The sequence below is a fragment of the Tetrao urogallus genome (assembly GCF_951394365.1).
Source record: "Tetrao urogallus genome assembly, chromosome: 6".
NCBI classification, from domain to species: Eukaryota; Metazoa; Chordata; class Aves; order Galliformes; family Phasianidae; genus Tetrao; species Tetrao urogallus.
Window position 1 is genome coordinate 1,770,416 of NC_136819.1, and position 23,324 is coordinate 1,793,739.

Here is a 23,324-nt window from a genome sequence, read left to right on the forward strand (position 1 = left end):
GCAAGAATTTGCAAGGTTTGTAAGCAGCAGTAGAAAATTACACTGATGTCTGGTTGTTTTTCTTTGCCCTTCACAAAACTTACATCATATACATAACAAACAGAATACTTTATGTTAAAGTTTCCTTTAAGTATGCACAAGAAAAACATAAAAATGTCTTTTAATAACTTATAAAACCTGAAAATGCAAACAAGAGAATAATCTATCTAATAAAAAACCTACATAATAAACAACACGTTCATAATTTTTCAGAATTTGTAAATCAGTCTTTATTTTCATTTGTTATGTTCTCTCCTGTTCAAAACACCATGACTGGTGATTGTATGCAACATGCAAAAGCACACTGGAAAAAAATCAGACTTCAAATATCTATAAATCACTCAAAAATTCTCACTATGAGTCAAAAAAAATCAGCAGCCTTTACAGATCAACTTACATTGCTTCACATTCCTCAAAAGACAAGAACTAAAAAAAAAAAAAAAAAATCCAAAGCCAAATTCCTTCATCCTTCCCTGCCTAAAAAGAAACACAAAAGAGCAAAAAAGTAGTTGATAAAATGCTGAGATATCACTTGATATTCATATCTCCCAACTGGCTTCATTGCTGATCTTTCTCAGCAGCAATAAAAGAACAACAGGTTGTAATTGCCAAGGTTAGCTGCAATCCCAGGCAGACGCACAAGGATTATACACCCTGTATTCCACTCTGCTGGAAGGGTCTTATTTGGCAATAAAAGATTAACAGTAAAAGCCAGGGTTTCAGCTCTAATGCCTAAACCCGAAGACATTTCTAAAGTACACACATCCAGGAACAAGCATCTGAGCCTTTTGTCTCTTAGCATAATCCTCTTAGCATTTTTCTTACCTCACTGAACTTCAGGATTTCAAAAAGTGAAATAGATCTGGCACCTTTACTCTGAATTTAACTTTAAAAACTGCCTCTTGAAGACACCACATTATAAATTATAATAGCATCCATTCCAGATTCATAACTGTTGGATTCTTTCATCCTGCTTTCTGATATCAAAGGCAATATATAGAATAACCACAGTTTCTGGTTTTAAGCTTGCATTAGCTATTCCTGTTATTCATACAGTACATATTGGCATTATCAACATTCAGATGTTCCTCACCTTATGGATTTGAGATATTAGATCACAGGTAAAATTTAAACAACCATGCTTGGTGAAAAAAACACTTAAGTTAATTAGTATTGTAAAAATGTTAAGCATATTACTATTAATTGTGTTGTCCAAATGACACTGTGTAAAACTCAAGTCTTGAAGACAGTTTCCTTACGACCCTTCTTGCATTTCACCAAGAAACAGAATTAAATGTCCAAATGGTGTCTGTTCAATTTAACGAGTCAGATCAGGAATTTACTCTAAGCTATCAGTTTGTAGAGCAGTGATGATAGCAGCAAACTACAGCGACAAGACTCTTTAACAAGAAATACTTAAATTCCTTTATGGACCAGACAGACATGAGCTGAAGGTCAGAACTGCTTTGTCCATGTGTTAATGCTTGAGACTGGGCCAAACCAGCCCGTAAACCACCAACACAAGGTTTGAATTAGGGACAGCCATGGCAGTGAGGTCCACCTTAGTCTGCTTCAGGTATCTACACCTGAGCCAACCAGCATCTACAGCCAGTGAAAAGAAATAACCACCACTGAAGTGCAATTCAGCAAACCCATCTATAAATTCACTTTAGGAGGAAGGGATTGTCTTGTTACAAATCCACATTCACTTCAATTAACTACAAAAAGGATTCTAGATAAATAGAGATAGACAACTACTCTTTACCACACAGGTTATCAGTCATAGTCCTGCACTTGATGATCTGGGATAAACTGCCTCTCTGTTTTACGTGAATAGCCAATCTTATCTGCACCTGACTGTTTATATATCTATTTCTTAACACACTTGATTTTTGCAAGTTAATAACTTTGTATTGAAGCATTTTCTGTAAAAAATTACATTTTACAATCTTTTGTTAATATGGTACAAAGATGTGTTCCTAATAGAGGAGCATGTATCTATTTTGTTACATGCTGACTTGCATTCATCTTCAAATCTTTTATGGAATAAAATACTCTCAAAGTTTTTAATCTTTTGAGGATATGAAGTTATGATCACTCATCACTCTAATGAAACAGTAGCAGCACCCTTCAAAGTAAACTCATGGTCTGAAGTCTCAAAACTAGAAAATAAGAATATGATACAAAGCAAAATACCTCTTAATTAACATTAGTTTCACAGTACTGCTAGAAAAGTAAAGTACTGTCCTTCTACTGTATAAAACAGCTGTTTACATCCATCCTGGCCAAGCTGTGAGTTGCATGTTAGTTTGTACATCAGACATTTTCAGGGAGTCCTGTACAAGTCTCCCCACCTAAGAGTAAACAAAGACCAAAAGATTCATTTTCAGACTCTTGGCACTTGCATCAGCAGTGGAAGCAGGGACTAATTATTGCAGATGCAAAAAGACATTACACTAAATAACTGTGTAAGAACTGCTGTAAAGAACTTGATCTTCAAACTTCAAATGATCTTTCGGAAGGTAAGGCAGTGAGTGAGAGCAACCAAAGTCTAATGAGAAGTGATGCAGCGATTGCTGTGGATCAGTGACTTTCCACAACTGACCTGCAGGAGTAATAATGGAAATACTGGTCCTAATTCTGCAAAAATGTACACTTACGTCTGCCTGCTTTGAGCACTATGCAGTTCCCTTAAATTGAATGAAGATACTCACATGCATCTTGTAGGCTACTTGGAACTTGAATGTGCAAGCACTTATGAGATCAAGATTATCCATGGGACTAAAAGTGCACATAAAGCTTTAAGGAACATAAACAGCTCCTGATTTTGTATGTCAGCAATTATTAAGATAAGTTTTAAGATATGTCAAAATAAGTCATTCATTTTAATTTCCAGTAAACACTGAATTGAAATAACCTATTAAATTTTTGTGAGCAGCAATGGAGATAACACCCATATTTACTTTAGGACGCATCTATTACATAAAAGGGAAGAAATATATTAAGTAATTTGTGTATCTGTTGAAATCATGAAGTACTGATGATAAAACAATGTGTTACATTGCTATCAAGCAGCACGTTTCTAGGGAGATTTACAAGACTAGCTCTTCAGTGCTGCATTACTTTTGAGTCTTTCCTCCACACACTTTCAAAACTTGATTTTATTGTTTTGGAGAGTTTTGAAACATCAGGAATTAATACGCCTGTCTCATCCGACCAGCAGATAAACATTAGGATCCAGAAAAGCTTTATAAGTAAACCAGAATGAAACTGAAATGCCACTGTTCATAGCTGCAGTCAATTTGTCCAAGGTCAACCTCAGAACAAGATTCAAGGCCATCCTACAAACAGAAATAGCACCAAAGCCGACCTTTGGATAGCATCAAACAGCTACAAGACCTGTAATTAGTTTATACATAGGTTGCTCTGAAAGTAACACCTCCTATTTACTTCCATGGGAACTACAACAAATACAAAGAACACAACAATATTATTTGATAAAGCAAATTCTCACTTACAAAGCATTACTTTTCAACACAGTCACCACCATTAGTTATGCATTTTTGCCAGTGGTGAACAAGAGCCTGCCTACCATGCTTGTAAATATCTATACCAGCAAAGTAGAACCAGGGTTGCTGATGCCACTGTTGAAACACACCACCCACCACCTCACTGTGCTCACATCCCACCGATTGGTCTCTATAAACACTGAGCAAGTGTTAATGAACATCAATCAGTGCGATTTTTTTCTGCGTGGAGGAATAATGACACACTTTTGCTTCCTCCATACTTCCACGTCAGACATCATTTCATCAGAGTGCCCCTCTGCTGCCATCTGTCACACGGCAACAAAACGTAATGGAATATTGGTGGGAAGGTTCAGCTTCTACTGCCATACCACCAGCATCTGCCTCTAACATCGTGGGCCAACATCATGAAATGGGAGGCATTACTTTCGGAGCTGACCTCATGCATACAGGCAGCAAAAATAACAATGAAAGTTCTGCAGAACGAATGAACAGAGAAAGTGCTAACAGCTATATTACATATTAGTATGTTGGGCAGAAAGTTAACGATCCCACAGCTACCAGCTTGTGTTAACTCAGGCACTCGGGCACCAATAGCTTTTTGCCTTTATTAACCTACAGGACATAAATACAAATCACACTGAATTATCCCTCTGGTACTAGCTGTTCTACTGAGACAAATAAGAACTGCATGGAAAGATATTAGAAATAGATGATCATGGATTATAACCCTAAAGATGTTTTTAGAAAGAACACTGACAAATTAAGAAGACTTTCAGCATTGCACTTTGTTAAATAATGTTCAATATCCACTCACTGGTAGCTCATCTGCTACACAGTTCTCTAACGGTGAGAGCGTTCATCTGTTAGACAATCAGTGCAGGAAAAAAATACTCTTTTTAATAAGGGACATTATAAGAGACTTGTCTTGAAGATTGACACGATCATTTCTGGACATAAATCACTTTTCCAGACAAACTAGAGAGCATACAATGTTATACCTTTTCCTTCAACATTCACCAAATCCACAGCACTTTGTGCATAATCAGTTTTCACTACACAAACACTTATTTTCCTGTTGCTGTGTCTTTCAGGCAGATAATAAGAAATAAAGGTTAACAGTCCAGGGACTTATTGGTGTTTCATGCTGGTGGTGATGGCTTTAGTTTCTTTTTTCTTTTTTTTTCTTTTTTTTTCCCTAAGTTTGCTAGATCTGCTTATTCCTTAATGTAGGGTTATTGAGCAAGCAGAGCATCTTAAAGAAATAAATAAACAAAAAACCCCCAGAAAAACCAACCAACCACTACTGATAACTCTGGTAAAATTAGCCAATATGAGCTGTCAGTCTGAATTTATAATAAGAATTCTTTAATGGACTGGAATACAACTTCCTAACATTGTGAAAGAGACACGCAGCAATCAAAAAGTGTAAAATAAATCATGTTATTGGCACAACACTGCTGCATTTCTAAGGAAATTCATCAGTTGAGAGAAATAAAAAAAGGCAGGAATAAAAATGCATTTGAAATCAGGCCTCTGTAGCTATTCCTTAATAGCCATGTAATAACAGTCCATCTTCCCCCATTTCATTAAACTTCAAACTAAAATGCTCTATTAAAGCTGCTTATGTGACTATAGGTATAAAAAAAGCACTCATTCTCTGATGTATGAAATATGGTCAAGTAAGGCATACACAAAATAATGAAGACACGGGTAAAACAAAAAATGAAAAATATGTTTCAGCTAAAAACTTTTCTGAAAAATGACTCAAAGGTGACACTGAGTGCTGTTCTTCTGCCTATTTATTATTCTACATAAATCAATTCTGAATCTATCTAGAATAATGATTTAAGTGTTTTCTAAACCAATTAGCTTGACTGCTGCTATGATCAAACATCCAGGTCACAGCTAGATTTTTAAAGTTAGCTCACAACCTAAGGATTTAGACAGACGCCTAGCAGTCTTCCAGAAGTGCATAGTCACTTAAACTATTTAATTTGAACCATGCAAACATTTCAAAGTGATTCTGAAAAAAAAAAAAAAAAAAAAGCATTTGGTCTCACCTTTTAGTACCAACAATCTTTCATTTTTGGTGTTGTTTTCATTTCAGTAAAATATTGTACAAAATTATATAATTTGCTTCTCTCTATATCTTCTGCATCCTGAACACATTTCCATTCATCACTTTAAGAGTTTAACACAGTTTTGAGTATCTTCATAAGAAAATAGTCCTACAATGTTACTGCAAACAACAATCTTCACCCTCTAGTCTTAGACTTGACTCTAGAAGTTTCCTGTCATTTCATTATAATTTCTTGATACTTCGACACACTCACAACAGCCAGCATAGCAATGAGCAGAGAGCACAGATGTTTCTCATGAAGAAATGGGTAATTCAGTGCAGGAAAGGATAAATCTAAAAAAATAAAGCACCCACCAAACATGATGAGGGTGTAACACAGCTTGGATGCATCCTGAGGAGAGAAAGAAAAAAGCACTGGTAGGCCAATCTTTATAAAGCTTTACCAATTTAGCTTTCTTTCTACTGCTATTGGTGCTTAAGAGGTTAAGACTTTATTTGTGAAAACAGAGAGAGATAGCGGGGAATCATGTTGTCTGCAGCTCCATAAGTCTCGCTTAAGATCCTTTTCAATTACCATCCATTTCTCCTTTAAAAAGGGACAAAAAAATAGAGGAGTGGAAACAGGTCAGGGCAGTCTGTGACAATGACAGTGTGATGGGCTTGGACCCCCTGCGGTGTTTCCATCTGCTATCATTAAGGTGACTACTCAGACATGAAAAAATCCCTCTTGCTGTGCTGACAGGCAGACATCAAGAACTATGACAAGGCATTAAGACAGAAAGTAGAGACAGAGATGTCATATTCCACAAACAATACTGCCTCAAACAAGACCTCTAAAATTTTATTGGAATTTAAAATAAAAATCAAAGGGCTTTTACCTGGAGGTTATCAAACTTCCTCTCATGTTAGTTTGACAACGAAGATAGTGCTGACAGTCACAGTCACAGACGCTTGGCTGCTACCTGTAAACTCCACCTGAGAAACCCAAATTTTTTGCTCACTCCTCAATAAAAGTGAGTTTTTAATTTCTTGCCCTTTCTCACAAAAAAAAATAAGAAAGATGAAAAGCTGAACTGAGGCCGGCTGCTTAGAACACGTCAAGCATTGGAGTCTTTGGTGGATTGCACACATGACAACGGAAAAATAAATCAAGGCAAGCATCTACGACAAACTGTTTTTCCTTCCAAACAAATGAAGTCCAGACAAATGATAATTAAATTCATATCGAATGTTAAAGGAAGTGTGAAATGACTGCGATGCTTATCTCTGTGTAAACAAAATGAGCACAGGCTTTTAACCAGCAGGGGGGGCAACAGGATTAGGGCTGAGCTCTGACCCCGGCGCGGAGCTCCGGCAGCTGCTGCAGCGGGCGGGCCGGGCCTCCGCTCTTCAAAATCATCCCTCGTGCCCACCGCTTTGCTGCTGCCCTTTCGGAGCTTGGTCAGCTTTTAGCAGAGCTCCCCACCTTCCTGTCGAGCCGCAGATGATCAATAGTTTGACAACAATATCGCAAGCCTCATTTAACAATTCCCAACTGCATCTCCTCGCTTTCCCTCACCAGCCAGCCTCGATGAGCAACCGCGAACTCAAGGCAAGGCACAGCGCTTTGCTTCCTTCAGAAGCACATTCTGAATGTCATGACTAAGTGTGTTTCATTGGTAGGATTTCAGCCCTCCACCAGCAGCTTCAGAAACGCACACATCCAGTTCTCTGCCACGTAGCACTGCAGCACCGCTCACCATTTCATCCCCAGTGCAGACAACGCGAATCTTACCTCGCTTCCTTCTGCCTCCTCCATTGGACTGAGAAAGCAATTTCTCTGTGAATGCTACTGACTCTTGAAGCACTGGTACATGAACAGCAAGTTTCTTCAGTCATATAGTTCTGGTGCAAGTTCTCATCTCGTCATCTGCTTCTACATACTCATGCATTTGCTCTCAAACCCAAACACGCCTTCACAGGTGACGGCCTGAATGACCATCTCATGAAATGGCCTTTTGAGCAGACCTCCCAGAGACTCATTGCAAACACACGGAGGGGGAAATGTTATCTACAGCACAAGATACAAGACATCTGCCAAGATAACATTTTTTATATTTAGCTTCTGGTTTGAGCATAGGATGTATTTATTTCTTAATAATTCAGCTATGGAATGGCTGTAGTTAATAAGAGGGACTCTGAATATGAATGCCATACACCAAATAACGTTTTCCAGACTGTTTACAAATTGCCCTGGTGTCTGGGTATCTATGTATTAACAAATATTAATCAGAGAAATCAATCTTTGCATCTAACAACGTTGTTAGTATTAGTTAGCATTGTATCTAACAATTACTCTGGGAAAGAGCAAGACAATGCTCTAATAGCTGAAAATCTATTTATCACTCACTTAATCCTATATGCATATCCAGTCTGTAGCAAAATGAAAAAAAACATCTTAATAATTGAAATTTGAGTTTCATAGTTTTCTATTTTTGATTTTCTAAATTTACTTAAATCATTAATTTTCATATAATTTATACATAGAAGATCAAGTGAAAAACTACAGATAGTGTTTTCTATTCTGCACAGCTACAGAAGTGGAGACACGACAGCTGTAGTAGTTACTGAAATTTCAATTATTTCAGCTATTAGTTTAACAGGAGATCTTTATTTAGATTAAAGGAGATTTTGAAAGTTAAGTCATTAAGTCTAAGCTAATCATTTAGGATTTTTCTATAGTCTATAGGATCAGATAAGTACTACCTAGGGCAATTCATATTGGTTTTAGGATTTGGCAACGTTTCACATAATTACCCATTGACAACTTAAACAACCAGCTCATATTAGAGATTTGTAATGCTATATGGTGACAGAAAGTACAGCAATAATTGCAGGGTAGCAAAGTCTATGGCCACAGCAAATGAGAACAAGCTCAAACATAGCAGCCACAGATACAGAAACAAAAGAAAAAAAGCTGTTTATCTTCAGAAGGCCTCCAGTAAGCAGGGATCTTCAGCAAAACACTCTTGCCTCCACTGCCAACCCTTAAATGAGGTCTGGGAAGGGGTGGATCCTGGCTCCAGACCTGTCAGTAGCTAAGTGCATTGCATGCACCTGAGCTCTCCTGGGTTGGCCCTGCATTCCAACCAGGTGCTCAATCACTGTTTCAGGCCATGACGTTGCATTTCTGCTACACTCCACCCCTTCACAGCATGAACCAAAGACTGAACAAGTTAAAAATAAGCCCTTTCCATTATGGTGATCCAGTACAACATGATGCTTTGTACAATTTGCCTAACACGGTGTAGACCGATCAAATATCAGATGATTGATGACTGGTTCATGGTTGAGGTTCATGTTCCTTTGTGGGCCAGTATTTGATGGCTCTTCTGGGGGCACTTAGTTGCTTGGACCAGGGAAGGTTTGGCTCATGGTATTTAACTGCTATTAGTAGAGAGTATAACCTGGATTTTGGTTTCTGAAGGGAGGATTATTCTAATGTGAACTTCAGTGCAAAAAAACACCATTTCCATTCAAAAATACTAGCTTGTATTTTGATTACAATGAAAACATTGAAATAATGAAATATATATGCCAAACAATAATTATAGAATCCACAGTCATGGTTGCCAATGCACCCCGTTATCGAATAATGCAAAGCCTTTGCCTGTGAAGTGTCTATGCAAGGACCATCCATGCCTAATTCTTCCTCCCATTTCCACCAGTGGAACTTATTGACACTATTAAGCTCTTCCCTTCAGGAAACTTCCGACAGGTTCTAACACATCCCATGACGTTCACTGACATGGAGGTGGCCACGCTCACAGAGGACTCGGCACCATCAATTTAAGAGACTACAGAGAAGAAAAAATAATCACCTCTTTTGTCTAGATTTTGAAAGGCTAGTTTGTAAATACAAGGATAAAGGAAAAATCAGGAAGTTTTATTTGAGTTAAACCAAAGTCCAGAAAAAAAGTAGAAGAGAAATTCAGAATCTATAGGAATACTCTATGCTAAAAACTACAAACTCAAATTTAAAAGAACTATATGTCATAAGAGCCAGACTTCTTCTACTCTCTAAATCATCATCACAAATAAAAGTGCTTTCATTAACATCTGAAATGGCAAACACTTCTATTGGTGGCCACAAGTCCAAAGACTGGGACTACGAAAATCATAAACATCATATTTAAGCAGTAGCAGAGACCCAGGTTCCTAACATAGTCTCTCTGGAATTTTGGAAACGCAGGGTGTGCAAGCACTGAAGCTTTTATCATCCAGCACTGGGGCTGAGGTCTGCAACCTCTGTGTACCTCGGCTGAGATGGGATTGAAACCATTCACCCCTAGCAGGTGGTTTGCAAATATTGGCCCTGAGAACTGAGCGTGAAGAGGACAGGAATGACAGGCAGGCTGCCTGCCCCAAGAGACTCAATCCAAATACTTACATTACTGAACAACATGCCTGAATAAAATCAAAGAAAAATGAGAAATGAAAGATTTCCCAATACCTTCCTTCCTTGCTAAACAAAGCTTACTTTTTCCATTATGGAATAAGATTGAAGATGCTAAGCATTTACCAAAACAAAACAACAACAACAACAACAAAAAGCAAGGAAAGAAAGGAGAGTTTGCACAAACAGTGAGGGGAAATAAGGATATGTCAATAAAAGCAAACATACCACCACGGAAATTTACAGGGAAAGATCGAGCATGTTACATACAGAATAGCAAAGAAGCTGACATGAACTTCAAGAAGCCATCAAGAAAAGATCAAAGTGTAAATAGATCATAGGGGTCCTTGTTTATTTTTCACAACTTGTTTTATGTGCCTTTTATGTGTTGAGAAAAATAAATAAATAATCTTTTGTTTGAACTTTAATCAACTCGCAGATTCCATGAACAAAAGGGCTTATAGGTAGCAATCCCTGTTGTTTTAACAAGAGAAACAAGGGGTTTCATCCATAGAAACCTCTACAGTAAAACCTGGCATCATTCACCTACAAATAATGTGGGTTTCATTGACACTGAGTGCTGCACTGCCTCCCTGTACAAGAGAATGTTTAATCTAGCAGACAAAAGTAGAGCAAATCAGGACAATCTGTAAAACAAAGCAGGATGTATTTATTTGCTTTTAGAAAACAACTGTTATTAATATGATAGATTCTTTAACGCACACAACTTGTAAGGTCACTGATCGTTTCTAAGAAAGACTATACTGTAAGTAGATGATGGGAAGCATGCAGGGCAAAATTCCAAGTACAGCTACCATTCCTGGTTTTCTGGTCTGTGAACTGAGCATCTGACAATGATGAATGAGATGTTAAAGCACCTGAATGTATTCATCTGAAAGATATCTTCATTCATAAACATACCTTAACAATTGCATATCATGGACATGCTGTGTATAGACAGACACATTCTCTACCCAAAAAGATAGAGTAACTTAAGATTTAATATCTAAGTCATTTGTCACTATCCTTCAGCTGAGATATGATAATCACTAAGAACCCTTGTTGGGTTTCTGTTTGACGTGAAAGAGTTTTGCCTAAATGACCAGACCTTAACATCACATCTCCAGCCCTAGTGAACTCAGCTAATGTTGGCAATCAATAGCAGTAGACATCTTGCACATAAGGTTGTGTGTCACACCACGTGACTTTGAACAGATCTACTTAAAACAAGCCTGACATTAATGACTTGCAAGAATAGACTTCCACTGCCTCTGGTATCGATAGGGCAGAACTAATATTAGCAGTGGCAGAGTTCTCCAGAACTTGCCTAGTGGAGGTCATAATAAATTATCAAAGGGGAAATTGTAAATTGAGCAAAGTAGAATTAAAGGATAATAACAAACTGAAAAATAGTGAAACATTGACAGTGAAAAACGAATTGTTATTAGACATGTTGAACTTAGGGCAGACATATTTTCACAAAATAATGCCCTCAAGGAACTCTTGAATTAGCCTATTCACAAATGAGACATCTGTGAAAAAGGAAAGAGAAAAAGAGAAGAATAAATAGAAGACGACAAACAAAAAAAAAAAAAAAAGAAAAAAAAATCTTGGGTAAGAGTGAAAAGAATGAGTCATAGCAAACAGGAGGCAGCAGCTACATGTTGTGATGTCACTGAATGTTTGTTAATTTCAGCAAGACGTTGCTTTCAAATATCTTAAAATATTATTTTGTTGTTATTATTGTTACCATGTAATTTTCAGCTTATCCATTCATCTTGTCAGTTGGACTAAGAGATCACTGGCAAGAATTAATAGTCCTATCCTAGAGACACCCAAAGGATATCTGATGCTAGAGAACTGAGTTGAGAAAGAAAAAAGTAAACAAGGAGTAACTGATTAAAACAGCATTCGAAGTGAATTTATGTAGGAAAATGACTGTAGACTTGCATGAAATTTAAAAATATGTTTTGGACTTTTTTTGTCATTTGCCAGAAGTTACTGCTACAACTGGAAAAATGTCTCTTGGGGAAAAAAAAAATTATCCTTAGCTTAGAGATTTTCAATAAAGAACATCAGAAATAGAGCCACTTTTGAATGGCTTTTCACTATGTAAGAGCATTAGCTAGCCTTTATACCCAATACTGCTTCAATGACTCAAAATTAAATGACTCCAAATTTAAATCCTTAATGGATCCACTGTATCAATATTGTAATTATTATTTATTTATTTAGTAATCATACTCAAGCACAGATAAGATTAGTAGTAGATTCTGTCAGACTTTCTGGGCTATTTTGCTGATACAACAGTGAACTCTGCATGAAGAAAAGACACCTGCTACTGGTACATATGCAGACCTGCACAGGAAGCACAGTCTGTCCAACTTTGAGCTTGTGTTGACGATGAATCTGTAACCAGAGAACCTGTCCTTGAAGAGAACTAGGCTACAGAATGGCAAGTACTGATCAGGACTACCCAGCAAGTTCCTGTTCCCATTAAACAGGAAGAAAATATTATGCTTAACATGAAACCATGAGCCATTTGCCACTTCTGTACAAACAGTTGCCAGAAGGGATAAAAAAGTAAATACAATTATTTTCAAAACAAATATGTTCACCCAAACAGAACTCAAATTGATCAACAAAGCGGTCATCTGGCTTGACATGTATACACGAGGGTAATCAAGAAACTTTGCATGTTATTTTCATTTAAAAATGTGATGGCTATGTAAGGAATGATCTAATACCAGATGGCAGGTGATAGATCAGCTGCTCTCCCACTCAAAATCACATAAACAGAAGCTAAGCCAGTGTGTTTGTTAAGTAGCTACAGACCATAAATGCTAGCATGAGCCTGTACAAGGGATTGAATTGTATTGTCACTTGTCCTCTGAGAATTCTTTCTGTGCCCTGAAGTCATAGCTATCTCCGTTGTACAAGTACAGCAAATCATACAGCTACCTGGCAAATGCCTGGCTGTACAAAGGATATTGTTTTAACTCTGACATGTGGAACTATATATTGAGCTCTGTTGGCAATGTCAGTGGTCAGCAATAGTTAAAGATGTGAATGCCCAAATCTTCTGAAGGAAAATTTGAAATAATTTCATTCTGAACAAACTAATGCTTGAATTATAAGTGGTCATTTGCTCACTCATTATCATAGCTCTGGATTGATTCTTACAATAATTTTCAGGTATTCCCATATATATTTTCAATTTTCCTTTTCATGTAACTGAAAAAAATATGCTTTTATTATATAAATAATAATATATATTAACTTATAAAATAAGTTAAATATGTAAAATAAAACCACAATCAAATCTCAAAAACAACTACATGCCTCTGCATCAGAATTTTAATTTAGATTTAGAGAATCTCCTCTGAGGCAGATCTCCCAGACTTCCCAACTTCCCATTTTTATGTTCACACCAGAATTAACCTACATATACATGAAACTAATTCCTTTCATACAAAGTTAAGCAAAAAGTTGGACTGCTCCAACCACAGACAGACATTCAGTCCACAGAATACATGTAAGCTAATCAAGTAAAAACTATCATTGCAACTAGAGTGATTCAGGACCATCAACATTTACTTCATTGCTCTATTGATCTTTTGTGCCACGGTACTTGCTAGAAACAACTCCCAACTTATCCCTGACAGTTTTTGTCTAAGAAGAAAACAAGGCAAGGAGGGATTTGACAGCTCCAAATGTATCACTGCGGGATACAAAAGGTGGCATTAAAATCCTCTGAGTATTTAGTTTTCCTGTTGGGTACTATGATATTTGAAAAATACCAGATACAAAGGAATTTCTTTTTGTGAATCAGACCTTTGCAATTCATAGTCTTGAACAACATTTTCCAAAAGTATCTCAGATATGTAAAGCCTAAGGTTCCTCAAATCCATCCAGTAATTTGCAAGTTTCAACTTTTGTCCTTCATATTTCATGCTCTATTTCTTTCCTATGAAAAAACTTCATACACTGTTTTCAGTATAAGGACTGAAATAATGCAAGGCCAACAAAAAAAGTCAGAACTTTCTCTACAAGGTATGAGTTTTGTTATCAGCATACAAATTCTGCCATCCTTAGTAATTTTACATGTGCTATACATTGAAGTTGTCTCTAAGGTGAGTTCCAGGTAGTCTTGGTACGTCATATTGATTTACCACTGCGTACAGCACTTTCATAACTAAGACACACACACTTTATGCTCTCTTCCTACTTCCCCCTCCCCCCCCCCCCTCCCTTGGAATATAAGGGTGATAATTTGGGGAAATAGGGGAAATCCCTTCAGAACACTTAAGGGATGAGGATAGATTTTTGTATGTCTGGCACAGTGAGAAGAACCTTCTTCATCCCATATTTTTAACCCTATTGGACTAAAGGACAATGAAATTAAGAATAACAGGCTTGGATCATAGCAAATAGGACTATGCAGAGGAATTAACAACCATTTATACTTTATGACCTGCTGCTGAAAAATTAAAGATGAGAAGAATGTTAATTGCAAGACATCTTTCTCATTGCTTTTTCTAAATAATTACAAGAATACATTTTTACAATAGATGTAACATCAAATGAAGAAAATAGAGATCGTTGCCTTTTCTGTTCTTAGAAAACAGACTGTTGGTTTTGCCCTCTCAAATACTACTACTATGCCTTGAGATGTAGTGGAACAAAAGATCTCTGAAGAGCAGTGGGAAGTTCACACCAGCTGCCAAACCTGGGATGAATAGGTGATTCTATCGGACAACACAGAAGTCCACGCCAGTTCCTTCCAGCATCACTGAAACTGTTAAAAGTTCTGTCAAATCTCACAGTAGGTGTTACACTAAGAGGTGCTGAACACAGCCAAAAAAACTTTTCAGTCCAGATGCAGAGAAACAGACATCCAACTTAAAGGTAGAGGGAATGAAATAAAGAATAATTTGGAGAGCTTGAAACAAAGTCAAATTTAAAAGACTGTACATCACTGCTACAGTAAATCCATACAGAGAGTTTCTATATAATGAGATAACAAGATGAATCTTCTAAGAGACGTGAACTACCCAATGCAGTCCCACCAATCTGACTTTCCTTTGCATGTATCTGTTTTCCTTGCGTATCACAGCACCAGGGAGGAATTAAAATTAGATAAAAAGAAATCGTTTTACTGAAATGAAAAAAATTGGATAAAAATGCTTTTAATTATCTACATTCTTCCAAGTATGTTCTCAAAGATGAGCTTTTCAGCTTTAATCTATGAGCAGAATTAAATCATTAGAGAGAAACACTAATCAAATTGTATTGTCAGTGCACAATTTCATCAGTGAACTATCACCACCCCTTGAAGAGAACTGGCAAAGATAAAAAACAGTCTAAAACTTGCAATCCAAACATAAAAAGATGTGGCAGTCTATGAGGGGACATTCTGTGTTTAGAACTGAACTGAAACGGCAGAATACAATGAACTGTCTCATATTCAGTATTTCTGTAAGTAAGCAGCTACAACTATCCATCAGTGTCATCTGAAGGCCAGTACACTATGCAAATCAGAGCTCAAAAGCTTTCATCTACAAACCCAGACCTGTATTCCCTGTAGACTTATGACATAATATCTTGGCATTCCACAGAAGTAAGCACTGGCATTTAAGAATAATTTAACCTGTGAGTGCAAGCACAGAAGGATTAAAGGAGATTACAATGCACAAGACTTATGTCAAGAATGCTTTTTTTGTTGTACTCTTCATATCTGTCTTTTTTCATTCGCATTATTTTTAGTAAAAGAAGACCAAAGAATATGCTTCTTCACCTACAGTATGATTTGGTCATACGTGATTTAATTAAGAACCAGTCTGCACATACACAATGCTTGATTCAATGACAGTTTAATATGGATAGCAAGCCTTGTGGATATGGTTAGAGAAGTATTTACTGGATGCCAAAGTGGAATGTGCAATGAAACAGACTTTCTACCTTGCATCCATTATGCAGTGTATCAACCGTATTTCAGTGGTCAAAACTGTACCATAAAAAGAGAAATAAGCATCTCACTTTGCACTGAAGGTCCATATGTAACCACACTTATCCTGAATTGTTATTTTCTCCTTTTAATTACGTTATTGATTCTGTATTCCGCTGATCGCATGTATAATCCTTATATGGGACCTGAAAGAAAGTGTTCTTAATTTGTACAGGAGAAGTGAAAAAGTTATCAGAAAGCATTGAAAAAGTACATTAAAATTATTGTTAGAACACACAAGCCCATTACAAGAGAGAACTGAAATATATTAGAAGTATGGTTTTGATTGAACATAAGCATACACACGATGTTTTAAGTAAATATTATTCAAGATCTATTCCTGCTCATTCTAAACTCATTAGCAGAGTTCTACTGCAATCTATGAATAACTTAGTAAGAACATTGCTGATGGTTGTGTGGAATGCATTTGTTCCAATCTGAACTTCATAAAATCGAGTATGTTTTGACACCATCTACATAACAAGATATCCACACAGAAGCATCTTAAGACAGTACAAACCTGTAAAGCAAAAACAAGAAAAACATTGTTTGATGCAATTAATACAGCATCAAGCCTTTCAAAGACTTAAACATTTCATGGGAAAAAAAAGTGGAAAAAATGTTTCTACCTGTTGAAATAACCTTTTGGCAGGTACTTTCCTATTGTGGTTGGGAAACTATAGCCACAAGTGTACCTCTTCACATAGAAAATCAGCTCTTCCCAAAAATTATCAATAAGACTGCTGTATGAGTTTTCACTCTATACTCAGTCTTGATGTAACGCTGAATAACACAGGTGCTGCAAAGAGAGCAGTCATTCTAAATATTTAGAGTAATTTAGGAGGATATTGTAGAAAAGTATGAAAATATATCATGTGAGATAGATATCAATCACAAAGATATCGGCTGTGTTTCCAATATGTGTTGCTAAACAAGTACTGCTCTTAAAACGTTAAAAAATAAATATATATAGAATTTTGGTGTTCTTTAAACTAGAAGAAACATTTCTGTAACTCTCAAAAACCTACCTCAGTAGTCAGAAGAAACATCTAGGCAGCTGCTATAGAGTTTCATTCAAATATTTTGGAACAATATCAAAGCTTGAGAAAACCAAAAAATCCAACATAACTGACAATTATCAGTGGAAAACACAAATGTATGGCTCCTATGAGAAACATGTGAAATACAGCTTATTCTGTGTAACTGCTGAAGTAAATCTAGTAGGCTACCAAAGGCTCATTGGCATGACATCTTCAGGGCATTTCTGAATGTACAATCCCAATAGCAGACCCTGAACATTTTATTATTTTATGCAGTATTTAGCAAAACACTCAGTGTGCCATGACTTTACAATAGAACTCTTCAAATACTGACATACTACTAAATTCTGTATCTTTTAAATACAGTACATAATCATTTAAAAACAAAAAACATGGCTTAAGACGTATTATATAGAGTAATCATAGTGTAATTTCACTAGGCAGTGAAATGTTGTTAACAGTGTCCTCTTATTTGAAGTGTTATAGATGTGACTTAATGTACAATGCAAGGAGGTAGAAGTGGCTTAATTTCAGTAACTCCATCACGACTTGCTTAAATCAGCATAATTTTTAGGTCAATGGAATATCCAAAATACATCAAGCTGGCTCAAAATTTCCAGGGTATCAAATAGAGACATAAATAATAATAATAATAATAATACAAGCCCAGACTTCTCATCTAGTTTTCAGCAGCGCAAACAGCACTGCCTGCAGTAAGCATTCAGAGGTAGAGCAATTACTCAGGAAATAGGTGTCCTGATTCTTCTCTCAGTAGATTACAGGACACTAGCAACACTGACAGAGAATCAAGTGTTTCCATAGCATAGCCTGCATGAGGCAGGTTCATATCTTATTTTCTTGCTGATTAATTCAGGAAACATTAAGGTTAGCCACATGCCTCCACTGATATGCAAGTATTTTAGCTCCACACAGTTTTTCATTCTGAATGATCCTGAAGACGAAAGCATGATTATGGATTGATTTTAGTTGAGAAATGTCCACGCAGGGGAGTACAAATGCAGCTCCTGATCTGTTCTGCTGCCTAGGTACCCATACAGCCTCTTCACAAGCATACAGAATTAAGACAAACTAAACAACAGACTATTAACTGGCACATCCGCAAGTTCTAATTGTCTAAGCTAATTGCTTCCAGGTCAGTTTTAACAGGTATTATAACAAATCTTTTCTCATGTCTTTTTTTTTTTTTCTTTAATTCAGAATATGAAAAAAAAAAAAAAGCTTTATTTTAGTTTTGAGGAGCATCAAATCATATTTCACTCCCAGTTACTGTTTGGATAATACAACACGGCCAGCAATAAAGAGGTTCTCTTCCTTTTATGGATTTTTAATATCAGCCATAGGTCTTCAAAATATCTCCAAATATCTCCAACTGAATTATGATAGAGTTGTACTGGTTTTCCAGAACCTCTGTCAGAAACAGCTGATACAAAACAAAACAAATTATACCAATACAAAGTTATCTGTGATAAAACTTCTTTTCTTCTGATGAAGAAGTATGTAGAAGAAGTGTGTTTGCTTTTTTTTTCCTTCTTTCCAAAAATACAAAGTCAAAAAGTACAACATATAGTGAAGCAGAATGTTGTACTATGAGAAGGACAAATCCTGGATTTAGAATTAGGCCTTCCTGGAAGACGTAGGACACAGAGCAAATTGATCTATTAATGATAATGAAGAATTCTGTACATTTCTATTAGTTTCCAATTGACACATTCAAAATTGATGACAGTGACTTTGAGAATTATTAATGCCTTGATCAGATCAAGCAAGCCATCCCTTTGCACAGGTTGTTCTAAACATAGGGCTGATGAAGGACAGGATAAGCTGGGAAAAAAAAAGTCAGCACATTCCAAATATGCTTCTCAGCTATTCACGAATTCAACCCAAACCCAGTGAAATGTTCCTATTCACTGTACTTTTCTTTCTCAAACACTGTTTCAGGCAAGAGAGTGCAAACCTTGTGGCATGAAAGTCATCTTGGAATGCCCTTTCTTATTAATGCTACCTGCCTTAATCCTATTAGTATTTTTAATGATCTGGGAAAATCTAGTAGGAAGAACTGTTTTGTTCTTCACCAGCTTTCAAAACCAATTCATGCAGTAAACTGGCAACTTATTTCTACGTATCTTAGCAGCTTTAACTTAACGGTTATCATGAATGAAAGACTAAGGCCCATTTCCAATTTACAAAAACACATGTTTTGAACAAATCTCAGAACTCACACAAGATGCCAAATGCCAAAATTCATCTCTAAATTAAGCTACCAAACTAAAAAACTACTGAAACACAGCCTGCTTTCACATACAAAATAAACAAACTAGAACTGCATTTACCTACAGAATGTAATAAACATTTGGTGGAATTAAGCTGTTTTATTTTTCAGCAGATACATAGGACACTAAAATGAGTAGAATGCTCAGAAAAGGGATATTTCCAAAAAGCCAGCTCCAATTCTCTCACCTCCCAAACCTCAAGCTTCAGAAAAGCAAAATCTCACTGATCACAGAACAGACATATAATTCAGATGACTGAAATATTATTTTTTGCATGGAAACATAAAACTGTACCTCATTTGAATATGTACGCTTTACACGTACATAACACAAATCAAATATTGGACTGTAGTGTTTGAGCTGATGTCTCCAGTTGCCTCTATTTGTGCTCCCAACTTCATTTTTAATGAAATTAATTTTAACTATTAAAGAATTACAGCTTTGCATTGCATGGGCAATCATGTTTTTCTTTTATTAAGAATAGGATATCCTTATTCTAGATGAAGATTCCATGTGAAGATGCCACATACTGCGCAACCCAGTCCAGACATAGTCCTGGCTTTGACTCTAGCTATAGAAAGAGGCAAAACATCCTCTTCATTTTTGCTTCAGATAGAATTTCTTAGGTGTTTTTTTTTTTTTTTTTTTTTTTTTTAAAACAGAGATCTTTAAGCTATTTGGATTTTTATTATAACTTTGTCTTTCCTATTCCTGAGAAAATTATTAATTTGAAATTTCATGTGGTGGCATCTATACAACTGTATCCCAATATTTTTTAGTACTTTCTTTCTTAATTTTATACAGTGTTATTTACTTCCACTACTCTCCTTCATAGTAGTCTGTAGGAATTGCTAGGTGTTTTCATTGAGCAGTAACAAGTTTTGAAGCAGCATTTTGTAAATTGTCTAAATGATGCAAATGAGTCTTTTCCATGTGTTTCACATTTACTATTCATGTATTTCCTTTCTCACAATAGTTCCCACTTCCACAACTTATGTTCTGCAGAACCTATGACTAATGTCCAGCCTTAATCACATTCAAAAATTCTGTATCACTTGTGTATTTTCCTACTTCAGCATATTTTGCATAATTGTTGCACACATACACAAAGCATAAATAGAAGATAATACATTTTAGCATGACCAAAAGCAGTAGTAGACTTCAGAGATTAGAACTGCATTTATTTACATTTCTTCTTGCACAAATACAAGAGCAGATGATAAAAAGATGCCAAATGTAAAGCAGAGATTTAGGCTATAAAGTGAACCTTCTTCCACCTTAAAAAACATCTCCCTTTATTTCAATCTCAGTTCTTTGTTTCTCAACCATCTTTTCTGCATAAATACAGCAGGAAAATATATTTTGGTACTAGCATGTTTCCACGACCCTGCTTAGATGGACACAGAACATGAAGATAGAGCAATGGAAACTCTTCCGTTCTATGACTTGATTACCCTCTTGCAAGGAGATTTGGGAAAATAATACATATATTACTTAAAACGAGAATCGCCAGAGCACATGGTAACATCCATTTTTATATTCAAGTTTAATAAAACTTTCCAAATTAATAGAGTGGGAAGCCTGAAGGATTAATTCATTTTCAATACAAGATTTTCCTAAGAAGTGTTTTAGGACCTAGACCTCCATTATTCTTAAATATATAAACACCACAGGGTTTTTCTTGGAATACCTCAGTGACTTTTCTTAAACATATTCACTAGAGTAGAAGGAAGATTTTACTCAAGTTCTTTTTTCAGTGTTTTTGTTCCTTAGGTAGCAAGTTATTCAAAAAGGTAACCCTACAAGTGACCCAAGTGAGATATATTAAAATCTAGTAATACAATACCCCTGGACTATTTTACATAATAAGATTTTTTTTTTCAACTCCCAGATGTTGCTAAAGGACAGAAAAAAAGACCTGTAAAATTCTTCATCATGAATCTTTTTTTCTGCAAATCCCTTTTTTCCCTCCTTTCAAAAGCAATTCTGAATAGAGGTAAAAGAAGACAAAACTTGACCTTTTGTGATCCCAGCATTAATAGGTCTGTTCATAATTCAATCTGTGTGTGTGTAGAAGCATCCATGTGGAAACATGCAGGCCTGAGAGACATAAAGCCTTTCTCTTTAAACATTATCTGACCCTATGAGTCTTATTCACAAAAGAAGGCTTACGTACGCATAAGTTGAAAAAAATGCAAGCTTTCATTGTGCTACAGAGGGCCTACACATTTTACTCCTCATTCTCCAGGAAAACTCATCATGGAAGTGACACTTGTACAGGAACTGGTTGAGGGAATGGCAAAGGAACACAACACAGCAGAAAAAAAAAAAGCACATATGAAGAATAAGCCACATTTCTCATTAAAATATAGGAGTGTCCTCTCCTTGGCTGGAATACAACAAGGTAACTGTACCAACATAAGAGAAGTTGAGGTCCCTACATGCAGCAGCCTTGCAGAATTCTACCTTCTGAGATGATTATGCTTTTCTTGTTGCACTAAAATTATTTTCTTCTTTCATGATCTCTGTCCACCAAGGTGAGGGATGGCTATTTCATTCATACCTGGATTGGTAAATATTTTCAGTATGGTATTTACAATTCTTTAAAGTCTAATAAACTACTTATGATTATGCACAAGATTCAAGACAACACTGTCTGCAAAGTATTTTATACTTCAAAGTCTGCTGATGCTACTGCAGTCCACAGAAATAAGAGCACTGATTCTATTTATTACAATTGTATACAAAGCCCATGCATTACCTGCACCTCTTCTGTTCAGTTTGACAACATACAGGCAGCTGTCAGTTTAAATGTTATATAACTCAGAGTCCACTCGTCATTCAGAGCGTGCGCTAAGTCACTTTGTGCTGAACTGGTCAACTGAAATCTGAACAAGGGGCAGGAGTTACACAATTGTAAGAATAACAGTAAGAGTTTGCATTTAGTGAAACAAATCCTCAGCTGGTATAGATCAGTTAAGCTTCAGCAGCTTCAGTATTGATTTATACTAGAATCTGAGCTCAGCATCTGTAATCATGTTCTAAACCAGGGAAAACCTGATTTTCTAAACTAGGAATCAGGGACTACAGATAAACTTTTTCAGTAAGCAATGACTGATGTAGTTTTGCAGAAGCATAACCATCAGTTTCCAGTATCCTCCCTGACAGCAGAAAGGAAATGTTGCAGACAGTCAGAAAATTTCATTCTGTACACGTCTGCATCTTCATACATGCCCAACGGTTTTCCAAACACAGAGTTGACAGCACTCACTTTCTAGAATCTCAGAGGAGGAACATTAAGGAAGGGAAGAAATAGAAGTTTAATGGGCCTTTTGTATATATCACTTGGTGATCCTTAAGGTCCCTTCTGATGCAAGCCAGTGTACGATTCTATGTGATTTACTACAGGTACAAACGTTATGATTCAGCACCTTTTAACTAAGTAATACAGAAAATATAATGTTGCCCAGTGATGATACTCATGTTAAGCTACTGGTCATCATTAGCTTGGATATCTAATTCAGTTGCCACTGAATAAAAATTTAATTTTTTATTTATTCAATAGCTATATCTACATTTGATTATTTTGGATAACACACCTAACAGTATGTCTACTGATGTGATACAGCAACTTTTACTTGAATTACACATAAGAAATTGTTTAGTTAGACACATTAAGAAAACATATTTAGAGGTAAAGCTGGATTATCTAACATGGACGTGTTGCTGAATCAATATTCACACTGATGTCAAATGCTATTAAGTTTAATATCACCACTGAAAGAGATACAGACAACTGATTGGGTACTTGAAAACACAAAAAACACACCTACATTCCTAGAGCAATGGCTGCTAGAATTTCATCAGAGAGAGTCAGAGAGCTGTGACTACATCCCACCCAG